The sequence below is a fragment of the Aethalodelphis obliquidens genome, unplaced genomic scaffold (assembly GCF_003676395.1).
Source record: "Aethalodelphis obliquidens isolate GAN/ISIS:26980383/991018 unplaced genomic scaffold, ASM367639v1 scaffold15, whole genome shotgun sequence".
Lineage (NCBI taxonomy): Eukaryota > Metazoa > Chordata > Mammalia > Artiodactyla > Delphinidae > Aethalodelphis > Aethalodelphis obliquidens.
The window spans coordinates 1,946,590-1,959,719 of NW_020837959.1; the positions used below are offsets into that span (position 1 = coordinate 1,946,590).

Genomic DNA, 13,130 nt, shown 5'->3' on the forward strand with positions numbered 1-13,130 from the left:
ATGCATGGGCCGGAGCTCTCAAACGTGCAAACCGCTAGCCAGAAAGAGGATGACTGTGCTTTGGCAGAAAGAGCCGCCGTGGTTTTCAGGGAAGTGTCACCAATAATGTTGTAAAATAAACAGGTTTCCAAGGCACGAGATAAGAACTGATGCGTCAATCCAGAACGTTCACGTTCATCCCACTATTTTCCAACTTCCTTTTTTTATTCTTTTAAAATTTATTTATTTATCTATTTGTGGCTGCATTGGGTCTTCGTTACTGCGTGCGGGCTTTCTCTAGCTGTGGTGAGCAGGGGCTACTGTTTGTTGCGGTACGCAGGCTTCTCATTGCGGTGGCTTCTCTTGTTGCAGAGCACGGGCTCTAGGCACGCGGGCTTCAGTAGTTGTGGCTCTCGGGCTCTAGAGCGCAGGCTCAGTAGTTGTGGCACACGGGCTTAGCTGCTCCGTGGCATGTGGGATCTTCCTGGGCCAGGGTTCGAACCCGTGTCCCCTGCGTTGGCAGGCGGATTCTTAACCACTGCGCCACCAGGGAAGTCCCCCAACTTCCTCTGTCTAACTCCAGGTCACCCCTAAAGAGGGGTGTGCGTCCCCACCCACTGCCACGCCTTCCCATGGGTTCCGGCCAACGAGCTGTGAGCACACGTACCCGCTCTGAGCAGGACAATGCGTGCCAGGCCCCAAGCGAAGCTTTAGGAGCCTTCAGGCGTTTCAGCCAGCCTCCCCGGTCTTTTCCTTTAAGTGAGCATGGCAAGGCCCACACTGGAGCTGCCCCACCAGCCTGGACCCGAGAATAAAGAGGACACTCGGAGCAGAGCAACCCCGTCTCTGCAGCCAACAAGACGGGCAGGATACACCTTCAGTGTTGTCAGCCGCGGAGACGAGGGGGCTGCTGGCTAACACAGCACCCCCTGGCAAGAGCTGGCGATACATCCACATCCCACATTCTCCCTAACTGAACTGGCTCTTGAAGGGGAGAGTACATCTCCAAACAACAAGCAGGAACAAAACGGTATTAAAGTGAAGCAGTCAGCTCATGTAAAGTTGGACCATTTTAACACTAAATGGTACAAGTTAAAACCTCTTAGGCCGAGTCACAGAATTCCCCGTTATTCAAAATAAGACTGCTCCCCAAAAAGTACCTATCACTCCATAGCAAACAAAGTTCTTCCCTTCCTCCCAAATTCTAAAGACGGTCATCACGTAACTGCTAAAGGCTGCTGCTTTACAGAAATCTCCAAGAAAAGACACAAATGCCTCCGTGCTCGCCCTGAAAGAGCTCATTCTCGCTCAGAAGACTTCCTCTCCCCTCCCTGTTTATCAGCAACCTTGAGCAGGTGCCGTGAGAGCCAGGAAGGAAGGTGGGCTCAGGAGATGGAAGGAGACCAGAGCACAGCGCCACCTGTAACCTCCACGTCATCCCGTCCATATAGCAAGTCACCCTAAAACTCAGAGGCCTAAGCACAGGTGGTCTGCGTGTCAGAGGAGCCCAGAGCCACCTGGCGGGGACGTGGCTCAGTCTCCCACGGGGAGGCCCCAGGTGTCCACGGCCAGCCTGACAGCTCCCAGGGCTGAGGCTCTGGAGCGACGGCTCACCGCATGGCTGTGTCCTCTCGGCACGGACAAGGCCCTAGAGCCAGTGATGGGCAGCGACAGCAGGAGAGGGAAGGAAGCCCCGGGGCCTGCATCGCAGGAATGGTGTGGCCAGCGCTCCAGACTGCTCCACTCGGGGGTAGGGGCCACGCCCCACCTTCAGGAGGGAGGGGTGGCCCTGCTGGGAAACCAGCCGCCTGCCCACCCCTACGGGAGTCCTGCTTCCTGCGCCACACTCTTCTCCCCAAGTCCAGCTGCCACCCTTCTACCTGGGCCCACCGGATGTCACAGCCACTCGGCAGAGCGCTGGCATTCCTGACAAAGTGGGGCAGACCCCCGCCCCAGCAGGGTAATGGGACGATGACGAACACTTCCGTCTGAAAGGCTCCCCTAACCCCAGCATCAGTTAGCTGCTTCACCCTGGAGTCCAAATGCACAGGTGGCACTGGAAATCAGCACTACCTTCCACACAATAGAGCAGAAAAGCCAACTTCACTTCACAAAATAGAGTGTGTTATACTCCACGTAACAAAGATCTTGTTAGTCAGGGACCTTCCAACTGTAAGCAAGTGAAACCCAACTCAAACTGGCTTGAACAACAGAAGAAATGACTGGTTCTCATAACCAACAAGTCAAGAATGGCAAGGACCACAAGCACTGAAGTCGGAAGCTTCAGGCCACCTCCTGACTCGGCTCGCCTCTGCGTGGGCTGCAGCTCCAGGAACGTCCTGGCTCATGAGGTAACACGGCTGCCAGCAGCTCCAGGCCACAGCCAACCAGTCCACCACCTCCGCTGCACCTGGCTGGCCCTGCCTGAGTCACAGCCACACGGCCAGAGGCAGAGCGGCAAGGCGAGCTGCGCAAGGCCCAGGCGATCACGTGCAGCAGCCTCCTGGCGACCTGCACACGCGTGCGACTTGGGGCAGGCCGGTAAGGCAGCCCTGTGCAGCACCGGCACGGACCGACGGATCCAGTAAAGGACGACACAGCAGTAATGAGCTGTTACCACCACCGCCCCAGAGTCTCATCGGCAATCACAGCGACCTGGCCTTCACAGAACCCAGACATCACGACCACAGCAGACTCTGACCCAGCCGGCCACACTGATACAAACGCAGAAGTAGGTGACTCACCCCTTAATGATGTCACCACCAGCTGATGACACCCCTGGGTGTACCCAAGGAGAAAATACCAGGCAATGTGGAGAAGTCTTCCTTCCCCCACCCCAGTACTAATGGAGAGACCCCTCACCAACGCAAGGCAGACCAACCAAGCACTTTCTCAGCTCATGCAGCCTTAATATTCCAAATGCAAGCAGCCAGGTCAGCTCCTCAGAAGAGTTCATGAGGAAGCTATTTCTGACACAAGAAATTGTTACTTTGGGCACAGTTCTGGAGTGTGGTTCTCGAAGTTTAAAAATATAATCTTGTCCTATCACATTGTCAGATGGAATCTGTGATTTTAGAACAAGATGAGTAAAGACGAATCTTAAGTAAGTTGTGCTATTTAGGTTTAATGCAAATGGTCCACATTGTTGGGGATAGACATGTGGAAAACAGGGATCCAGCAGGGAATTCTCGCCTCCTTGGCTGCTGTAGATTTTGTACTTAATTCCACCTACTCCTACGCCCTAGGGATAAAATTAAAGTTTGATGACGGATTCTATCAATACACAGCACTTTCACCCAATGTGCCCCCCATTTCTTTTAGTTTAAAATGACAATTGAATCATATTCAATTTTGTGGATTCCACTGTATCAATGCCAAAACACTAGGACAGGGACCACTTATACAAGAAAAGAGATACCAAATATTTTAGGTAGTTTCCAGGAAGGGCTGGGGCGGAAGGGAGAACAAAGTCCTGAGAAGCGAGGCAAGATGACTGATGCAATGAAAGGGCTGCTACGTCTCTGTCCACCGTAAAGGAGCAATCATCCCAGACAGACATCAGCAGGTGAGGAAGAAGAGGATGAAGCATCCACTGAAGCATCCCCGGGGTGCTATGCTGCAGATTTCATGTCAGTCTTATTTTCTAAAGGGGAAAAATGAGGCTCCAAAACACGGTATGACAGGTTCCACAGGAGAGCAAAGAATTGAACCTGATCAGTCACTGCTGCTCCCCCTGCCACACACATGGGTCAGTGGGGCAGCACCCATGGGCCCACGGGTCCCAGAGCCAGCTGGCACAGGCGCAGCACCCGTTCAGCCCACCGTGGGCTCCTAGTCTGACTCCTAGGGACAGTGAGGCAAGCCTGCAGAGGACAGCCACACGGTCGCCAGACAGAGAGGGTCTGGGCAGGTTCCAACAACTACTTAGGCTGACAATTAGTTTAGGTGCTAACACAGAGAGCCAAAAGGGCAATGAGTACCTTGCATTAACTTTAATACTCAAAACAAGTAGTTATAAAACGCAAACTTTGAGAAACATTTCAAGACAGTAAACTGCACACATACATAACCTTCCATCCCTCCCAAGGTTCCACTGAAATAACAGAAAAGGCAGGCTTTAAAAAAAATAGTAATAAACGGGACTTCTCTGGTGGTCCAGTGGTTAAGAATCTGCATTCCAATGCCAGGGACATGGGTTCAATCCCTGGTCGGGGAGCTAAGATCCCACGTGCCATGGGGCCTAAGCCCGCGAGCCACAAAGTCCACACATTCTGGAGCCCGCGAGCCACAACTGGAGAGAAGCCCGCATGCCTGCATGCTGCACCAGGAGATCCCGCATGCTGCAATGAAGATCCTGAGTGCCACAACTAAGACCCGACGCAACCAAATAAATAAATAAATAAAAAGAAAAATTTTAAAAATATACCTAGTATATAACCAAACATACTTCATTTTAAAAAAAAAAAGTATCTGGGTGAGTGGAAAGTGAGTGTGTTAAGGAGTGTGGTCTGATGTAGTATGAATGCTCAACAGCACTTGAGGTTGGAGGGCAGGAACTTAACGTGAGACGAGTTGGTATGATTAAGTATTAAAAAAAAAACAGTAATAAAGACTCCACTGCAGTGCTAAAGGGGGTAGCGGAGAGGCCATGAGCAGTCGCAGTGAGGCTTAGGGAATCCTTGAGGACAGGAAATAGACGGGCTTTGCATGATCAAGAAGCGCTTTAAACAGCACCTGTGAGGAGCCTGGGGGAACAGTGCGGACGGCAGGATAACAGCACCCAGTAAACCGCAGCACAACAGCCCCTTCCTCTAGGAGAGGCCAAGCTTCCAGACCCCACCGAGGAGAGACCACTGCCTGCACTGGCTTCCCAACGTCAGTGACACACTTGAGGTGCTGCTAGACCCACGTAACAGGCACTGATAGGAGGAAACAAAAATGAAATACCCTAGGAGCTCTAACCACAATAAAGCCTGAACTGTCCCAGAGCTGGAGCGGGGCAAGGAAATGGGATGCAGGGACAGTCCACCCCTCCACCCTGCTCATGGGCATCACCCACAGTTCCCCTGCCTGCTCCCAGCCACGCCCCTACGGTGAAGGCATCCCACCGCCTACGTGGCTTTACACTCCCATCAGCTACTGGGCCCGTATTCACAAACAGGAAGAGGAACCAGGGCCACGTTTGACAGAATAGTAAAGAGGAGGACAGGTGAGTTTCGGCTCCGAACAAGATGCGGCAGACACACTCTCCTATTCCTCCGCCTCAGTGCAGCAAAAAGCCCTGGGCGTCCATGTAGAACAAACGTAGGACAAGACAGTGCTGGACATGACAGGCCAACTGCCCACGGGCTTCAAGACCTGAGAAACAACATGGCAGTGGGTCCTCTGCATCTTCTTTGTGCTCCCCCAGACTGGGTGCTGGAGAAGCCTGCAATCCAGACACACCAAAGGGTGCAGACTAACAAAGTGCCGGGAGAAGCCTGCCCTCTCCGGCCAGAGCACCAGGACAGGAGCAGCCCGGCAGACAGGAAACTTGTCGACAGTAACCAACCCCCCACCAAAGCCCGCAGGAAACACGGCCCACCCTACCAAGGCCTTAACAAAGTGCCCTCCCTCGGCCCCGCCTACAGGGGCCCGCAGAGTCACACTGAGTTCCTCAGCTTTCAGACAGGAGTAAAGTCTAAGACGATAAACCAAGAGATACAGGCTTCTGGCTCATTATTTATAAAGGGAGCTACTGAAAGATTAAGAATCACCGAACAGTGCAGTTAGTAAAATGTGGGACACAGAGGGGCTGTGAGGACTCAGGGCACGGGTGCCAAGTCCTGTCCTTTCACGCGGATCTAAAGGAAGCCAGAGCAGGACAGACAGGAGGAGCCGGCTTACAAGAGGATTTCACGGGTAAAAACGAAAGGGCTTTGAAAGAATGAGCTATTACAGTGAGAAAATGAGAAAGTACGAGTACGCCACAGACTATCCAACGCTACGCAAGTTTAACTTTCACCAAACACACGGGACGCTCAAAGGAAGCTTGAGTGACCAGAAAAGTGAGAATCGTAGATGGTGCTTGACATGAGACTTCAGGGTAGATGCGAGATCAAACCATCCAGATGGAGGTGTTCAGACCATTTCATACAGAAATAAAGCCAAGAAAAACTCAGCTGTGACCAAACATTTTCATTCAGAACATCTTTGTTTTTTTCTGAAAATTAGGCGCCAGTACTTCTACCTAAATGCAGTAAAATGCTACATCTCTCTCTGCCTTTCTCTATTTAACTTCCTGTTTCCAGTACGTGTACATCGTGCACTGATTTCAAAATAAGTACTGTTTACTAAAGCTTGCCAGCACAAACACAATGCTAATATGAGGACAACGTGGCCACTGGCACGCTGTCTCCCCAGAATTCTTCGCCACTTACTGGTCTTAATTCCACCTTGTAGGGCTATATTTGAGTCCCCAGTGCTGGGCCCAATTTCTCTTAATAAAAAGTTTTCTCAAACATTGGGGCACTTGTCTATCTAGTCTGAGCACTCCCTTCCAAGCCTATTATGATCTCCAAGAGAACGCTAAAATTTTCCCATCAAAGTTCAAGGTTATCACATACCCCCAAGCAGTCAGGACCCGGAACGCCACAATTCCCCTGTAATTTCTCTTTAGGACAGTTCACCAATTTTAGGACGTTTTGTTGGTTCAACTCCACAAATCAACTTGAGAAGCCTGGAGGAAGCAGGAAGCAGCGGCAGGCCCCACCCACCCAGGGGCACCCAACCTGGCCAACTGGAGGGTCTCCTCTCTCTAAATCCCAACCCCATGTCACCGTCCCTCCTGCGGGACTTACAGTCACTGCCCTGTAGCCCAGTTACATAGATTCATTTCATGAGCCACACGACGCTCCACGATGCGTCTGGCAGACACATGTTGTGCCTCTGTGTCTCCTCAGAACAAGGCTCAGGGAATGTCCTCATAAATCCTGTGCAGACTAACGGCACCTGGAAAAACACGTCCCTGTTCTACACGCACAATGAAATAGAAACTTACTCTTCAGTCTCCTATAACACATTCTACCCAATAAATGCTCTGGTTGAAGGATCCACCACCTCATCCTATCTGAGCTGTGTACCAGTCATCCTAGGAACGCTCCAGTCGCATGAGAATTCAAACTCTCCTCTCCCAGGGCCGGTTCTAAAGTAAGATGCCAACAAGATGCTGGAAAACGAGAAGGGAAGTTTCCAGGTCTTCTCTCGGCAAAGAGGTGTCAAATCTGAAGCTGGAACAACATGAGACTCTCCCTATACATACATCCCATCCCCTGAGCTGCCTTGTCCTTCCTGGTCCTCCAAACATCGCCATTTGACTGATGGGCTTCAAATTCCTGACCACGATCCTCAATAGAGAATGCATTTTACATCACAACCAGTACACACACACACACAAAATCCAGACAGCTGTTGTGTAATCTGAATTTTTAATAAATTCACCACTAAGTAAGAGATAAGCGGTTAACAAATGCAACAAGGATAGAATTTATTCAGGCTTTAAATAAAGTTGCTAGTGAGCCATGGGTTCTAATTTCTTTATTCTCCAGTTATAAATCTTTCACTACACTGAATGGCTTTAACTGAGTTACATATTACACCCAAAATGATGGAGGGATATGTAGAAAATTAACATTCTGCAACTAAACCCCCTAAATCTTAAGTAAATTCCCTCTTCAGTTGCATGGTGCAGGTTATTTATAACTACATTAACACATTTATTACAAATTCAAATTGCATGAATTATAGACACTACTTTCAGTGGTTCCCTAGAGAAGATCAAATGCCCAGGTGCCCACCGTCTTCCCTCTTAACGGAGCTTCCACCAACTGGAGGGCCGCTGTCCCCTTCTTCCAGCTGACCTTTAGTTCTAAATGTATAAGTTCTGGATTCTCTGTAAACCTGGATTCAAGTACCAACTCTGCCCCTTAGTGACTATTAGAGATCAGGCATGTTCCCTCACCTCCCCACATCTCATTTCTCCTCTGTGTACCGGGGCTCACTGCAGCTACCTGGCAACACTGCCTTGTGGCTGCTTCGGTGCTTAGGAGCCAGTCAGCAAGCTGCTTTGCGGCTTTAAAGGCCTTGACAGGCACACCTTGGAGATATTGCAGGTTCGGTTCCAGATCACCGCAATAAAGCGAAAATCACAATAGAGTCCCATGAATTTTTTGGTTTCCCAGAGCAAATTAGTTATGTTTACACTGCAGTCTGTTGAGAGTGCAACAGCATTATGTCTAAGAAAAAAAGGTGCATGTCTTAATTTTAAAATACTTTATAGCTAAAAAATGCCAACCATCATCTGAGCCTTCAGCTAGTCATAATCTTTTGCTGGTGGAGGGTCTGGCCTCGACACTGATGGCTGCTGACTTTTCAGGGTGGTTCGTGGTCGCTGAAGGCTGGGGCGGCTGCTGCAATTTCTTAAAATAAGACAACAATGAAGTCTGCCACGTCGACGGACTCTTCCTTTCACGATTTCTCTGCAGGATGCGGTGCTGTCTGATACCATTTTACTCACAGTGGAACTTGTTTCAAAATCGCAGTCAGTCCTCACACACCCTGCCGCTGCTGTATCAACTAAGTTTACATCATATTCTAAATCCTTTGGTGTCATTTCAACCACCTTCACAGCCTCTTCACCAGGAGCAGATTCCATCTCAGGAAACCACTTCCTCTGCTCATCCATAAGAAGCAGCTCCTCGTCCGTTAATGTTTTATTGTAAGGTGGCAGCAATTCAGTCCCACCTTCAGGCTCCACTTCTAGTTCTAGTTCTCTTGCTGTTTCCACCACATCTACAGTTCCTTCCTCTACTGAGGTCTTGAACCCCTTGAAGTCATCCATGAGGGTTGGAATCAACTTCTTCCAAACTCTGTTAATGTTGGTATTTTGACCATTTCCTATGAATCACAAATGTTCTTAATGGCATCCGGAACGGTAAATCCTTTCCAGAAGGTTTTCAACTGACTCTGCACTGATCCATCAGAGGAATCACCATCCGTGGCAGCTGTAGCCTTACAAAATGCACTCTTTAAATAATAAGACTTAAAAGTTGGAATTCCTCCTTGATCCATGGGCTGCAGAAAGGATATAGTGTTAGCAACATGGAAACAACATTAATCTCATTGTATATCTCCATCAGAGCTCTTGGGTGACCAGGTACATTGTCAATGAGCAGTAACATTTTGAAAGGAATCTTTCTGAGCAGTAGGTCTCAAGAGTAGGCTTAAAATATTCAGTAAACCATGTTATACACAAACATACTGTCATTCAGGCTTTGTTGTCCCATTTACAGAGCGCAGGCAGAGTACTTTAGCATAATTCTTAAGGGCCCTAGGATTTTCAGAATAGTAAATGAGCACTGGCTTCAACTTAATGTCACCTGCTGCATTAGCCCCTAATGAAAGAGGCAGTCTGACCTTTGAAGCCAGGTACTGACTTCTCATCTCTAGCTATGAGAGTCCTAGATAGCATCTTGTTCCAATAGAAGGCTGTTTCATCTACATTAAAAATCTGCTGTGTAGTGTAGCCGCCTTCACTGATTATCTTAGCTAGATCTTCTGGATAACTTGCTGCAGCTTCCATATCAGCACTTGCTGCTTGACCTTGTACTTTTATGTTAGGGTGATGGCTTCTCTCCTTCAACCTCATGAAGCAACAACCTCTGCCAGCTTCAAACTTTTCTTCCGTAGCTTCACCTCTCTCAGCCTTCATAGAATTAAAGAGAGGGAGTTGCTCTAGATTAGGCTTTGGCATAAGGGAACGTTGTGGCTGGTTTCATCTTCTATCCAGCTCACTAAAATTTTCTCCATATTACCAATAAGGCTGTTTTGCTTTCTTATTTGTGTGTTCACTGGAGTAGCACTTTTAATTTCCCTCAAGAACTTCTCCTTTGCATTTTACAACTTGGCTAACTGTTTGGTGCAAGAGGCCTAGCTTTTAGCCTATCTCAGCTTTTGACACAGCTTCCTAAGCTTAATCATGTCTAGCTTTTGAATTAAAGTGAGAGACGTGCAACTCTTCCTTTCACTTGAACACTCAAGAGGCCACTGTAGGGTTATGAACTAGCCTAATTTCAATATTGTTGTGCCTCGGGACAGGGAGGCTGGAGGAGAGGGAACGGCTGGTTGGTGGGGTGGTGAGAACACACACAACATTTATTAAGTTCTGCCGTCTTATGTGGTTGTGGTTTGTGACAACCCCAAACAATTACAATAGTAACAAAGATCACTAATCACAGATCACCATAACAAATATAATAATGGAAAAGTATGAAATACGTTGAGAACTACCCAAATGCGACACAGATATGAAGTGAGCGTGAAGTGAGCTAATGCTGTCGGAAAAACAGCACCAACAGACTTGCTCCACGGATGGTTGCCACAAACCTTCCATTTGTAAAAACTACAGTATCTACAAAAGTATGGGAAGTTTGTACACAGGTATGCGGAGCTCAGAAGTGAATAGCTAAGTTCACAAACAGTACCGGTCTTCAGATTCTGGAAAGCAGAGGTAACATTTTCTCCTCTCCCACATGCCAAAATATACACAACTTTCTAGCTCAGATCCCAACACCTCCCTCAAATGTCCCTTCCTGACCAGAGCTTGAGGTCCCAGAGGCAGCCTCGTGCCACAAGTCCCCATCGGGCAACCCCGAGAGGAAGGAGCCCCGGGCAAAGGGCTCTGGGGCCCCGCCCCACAGACTGCATGGCTAGTACAAAGGGAAAGGGCACCTTCACAACGGAGAGACCTGGTGGACGTCACCTTAGCCAAGTGACGGAACTCAGCGCCGGCAGCACAGAGCACGTCAACATCGTAGGTCTGATACGACCCACCGGAACACAGAACAGCACCTGTGCAGAATTCCTGCCTAAAACGTTTGACCTGAATCAGATCCTGTCCAGACTGTGGGGCAGCCTACATGATAACAATCCCAGATTCTTCAAAAACGTGCAAGTCATCAAGGATAACGGTGGAGGAACCGTTCTGGAAACTACAGAGACCAATGAGACACGACAAACTGAATGCAACACAAGACCTCTGTTTGGTGCCTGTGTTTAAAGAAAAGCCACAAAGGTCACCTGGAGACCACTGGGACCGCGTCTGAGACAGCATCCCTGGAACAGTGTACAGTGTCGGGGCTGTGCCAGCAGGACATGGTTGCACAGGAGGAGGTCCCCGTTGTACAAATGCACGTGCTGAGAGCACGAAGAGGCCAGTGGCACGATGCGTGCACACGGGTAAATGGTCAGTGCAGCAATGTCTGCACAACGATGGAGTGAGGCACAGGGCACTTACGCTAGTCTTCCCGCCTTTCTGCTAGTTTTAAACCTCTCAAAATAAAGAAAAGGGGGGCAGGGCTTCCCGGGTGGCGCAGTGGCTGAGAGTCCGCCTGCCGATGCAGGGGACGCGGGTTCGTGCCCCGGTCCGGGAGGATCCCACATGCCGCGGAGCGGCTGGGCCCGTGAGCCATGGCCGCTGAGCCTGCGCGTCCGGAGCCTGTGCTCCGCAACGGGAGAGGCCACAGCAGTGAGAGGCCCGCGTAACGCAAAAAAAAAAAAAAAAAAAAAGGGGGTGGGGGGCAGATTATGAGGCTCTCTCTCGCATCCCCTCGCCACTCTGGCTTCACTTTTAAGTAGACAGCGAAGACTCCACTCACCATCCACAGTTTTCCTGTAAAGGTCTCACGGAACAAGGACTCAAACCAGCGACCTGACAGGCCCCCGTCACTTCAATCGCGGCCACACCAACTTCCCTCAAATGCCCGGCACAGCCAGGCTGGCCTCATTCTGCCACAAGAAGTCCGGAGGAAAGCAGACTTCCCTCTCCGTCTCCTCAGCTGGCCAGGCCCCTTGGCCCTTCGGCAAGCCTGGGGAAAACACACGGCTCCCTCTCCCGGCCAGACCGCTCCTGATGTCACCAAACCGTCATTTAAAGGGCCTGCCAGGTCACCTTTAAACACGAACTAATTAAATCAGATACTCTCCAAGGGGATGCTGGAATCACTACCTTAAAAGCTCCACAGTCTACAGCCCAAGCGGGCACCACGATCTACCTATTAGTCTTCCTGAAGAGCACGTGCACGCACGTCATTAACCCCAGAGCATGGTGGAAGGTACTAACGGTTGGAGGGAGTGAGGCCCTTCCCTTCTCAGCTCAAGGACCAGGCCCTTTCTCTAAACTACCAGGGAAAATACCCACTACACACCAAATAAATTGGGTCCAAAATTTGGGACAAATTAGGTCAGAAATGCATATTCTGGCTAGGAAGTTCATTTTTTAAAACATACAAAATGCAGATCTTCACATCTAAACACGGTCTGAAAGGCCTCGAGATTTGTTTTGCTCTGTAATTATTCACTGGGAATCTCTCCGCTCGCTGGTTCCCAGGACTTAAGGGAACTCCTCAGGGACACAAACTGCTTTAGGGCAACGGGGGGGAAGGGGCTGCGCAACGGGGAAACGCCTGTCAGGAAAAGGGGTCCCCTTCCTGAGAGACCAACGGGGAAACGCCTGTCAGGAAAGGGGTCCCCTTCCTGAGAGACCAATGGGGATATTCTTGATTTGTTTTAAAATGAAAATGTCAATAGAAAAGTGACAGCTAAAAGATATTCAAAGAAGTCTGTTTTACTAGACTTAAAAAAGGTGGGAAATAGGAAGTAAAAGAGGGGAATGAGGTCAAAAGGCAGGACCCCAAGTGACTAGAATTTCCTACGGCCAGAGAAACAGGCGGTCGCACCAGCCCAGGACTCTCCCCATGTGCAGGCAGAACGCAGCGTCCAACAGCAGCTGCTCTACCTGAGTCGCTTCCCAAAGGCCACTGGGCCGTGACCAGTTTGCAACAGGAGAAAGAGCGTGTAGAGGAACAAGGGCACACGGCAGAGCGGCACGTGGGCTTCTCCAACACACAGCTGCCCGCCCTGCTCCAGGCCCTCCCACGGCCTTCCACAGTGCGGCCAGAGGACACGGTGGGGACCAAGAACGCAGCCCTGTGCGCCACCTCGGCACGTGGAAACAAATGTCCCCCCCGAGGCTCCCGCCAAGAGCCTACCCAGCTGACACCCCGTCCAGGGCCTGTGAGACCACGAGCACAGAGCCCAGCCGAGCTCACCGGACC

General features: G+C 50.0%; 1 protein-coding gene across 10 annotated transcripts in view; it reads right to left on the reverse strand.

Annotated features, from left to right (window-relative positions):
• The window catches only part of ARHGEF7 (Rho guanine nucleotide exchange factor 7), a 126,385-nt gene that overhangs the window by 75,674 nt on the left and 37,581 nt on the right, over positions 1 to 13,130 (reverse strand). The window lies entirely within an intron of this gene.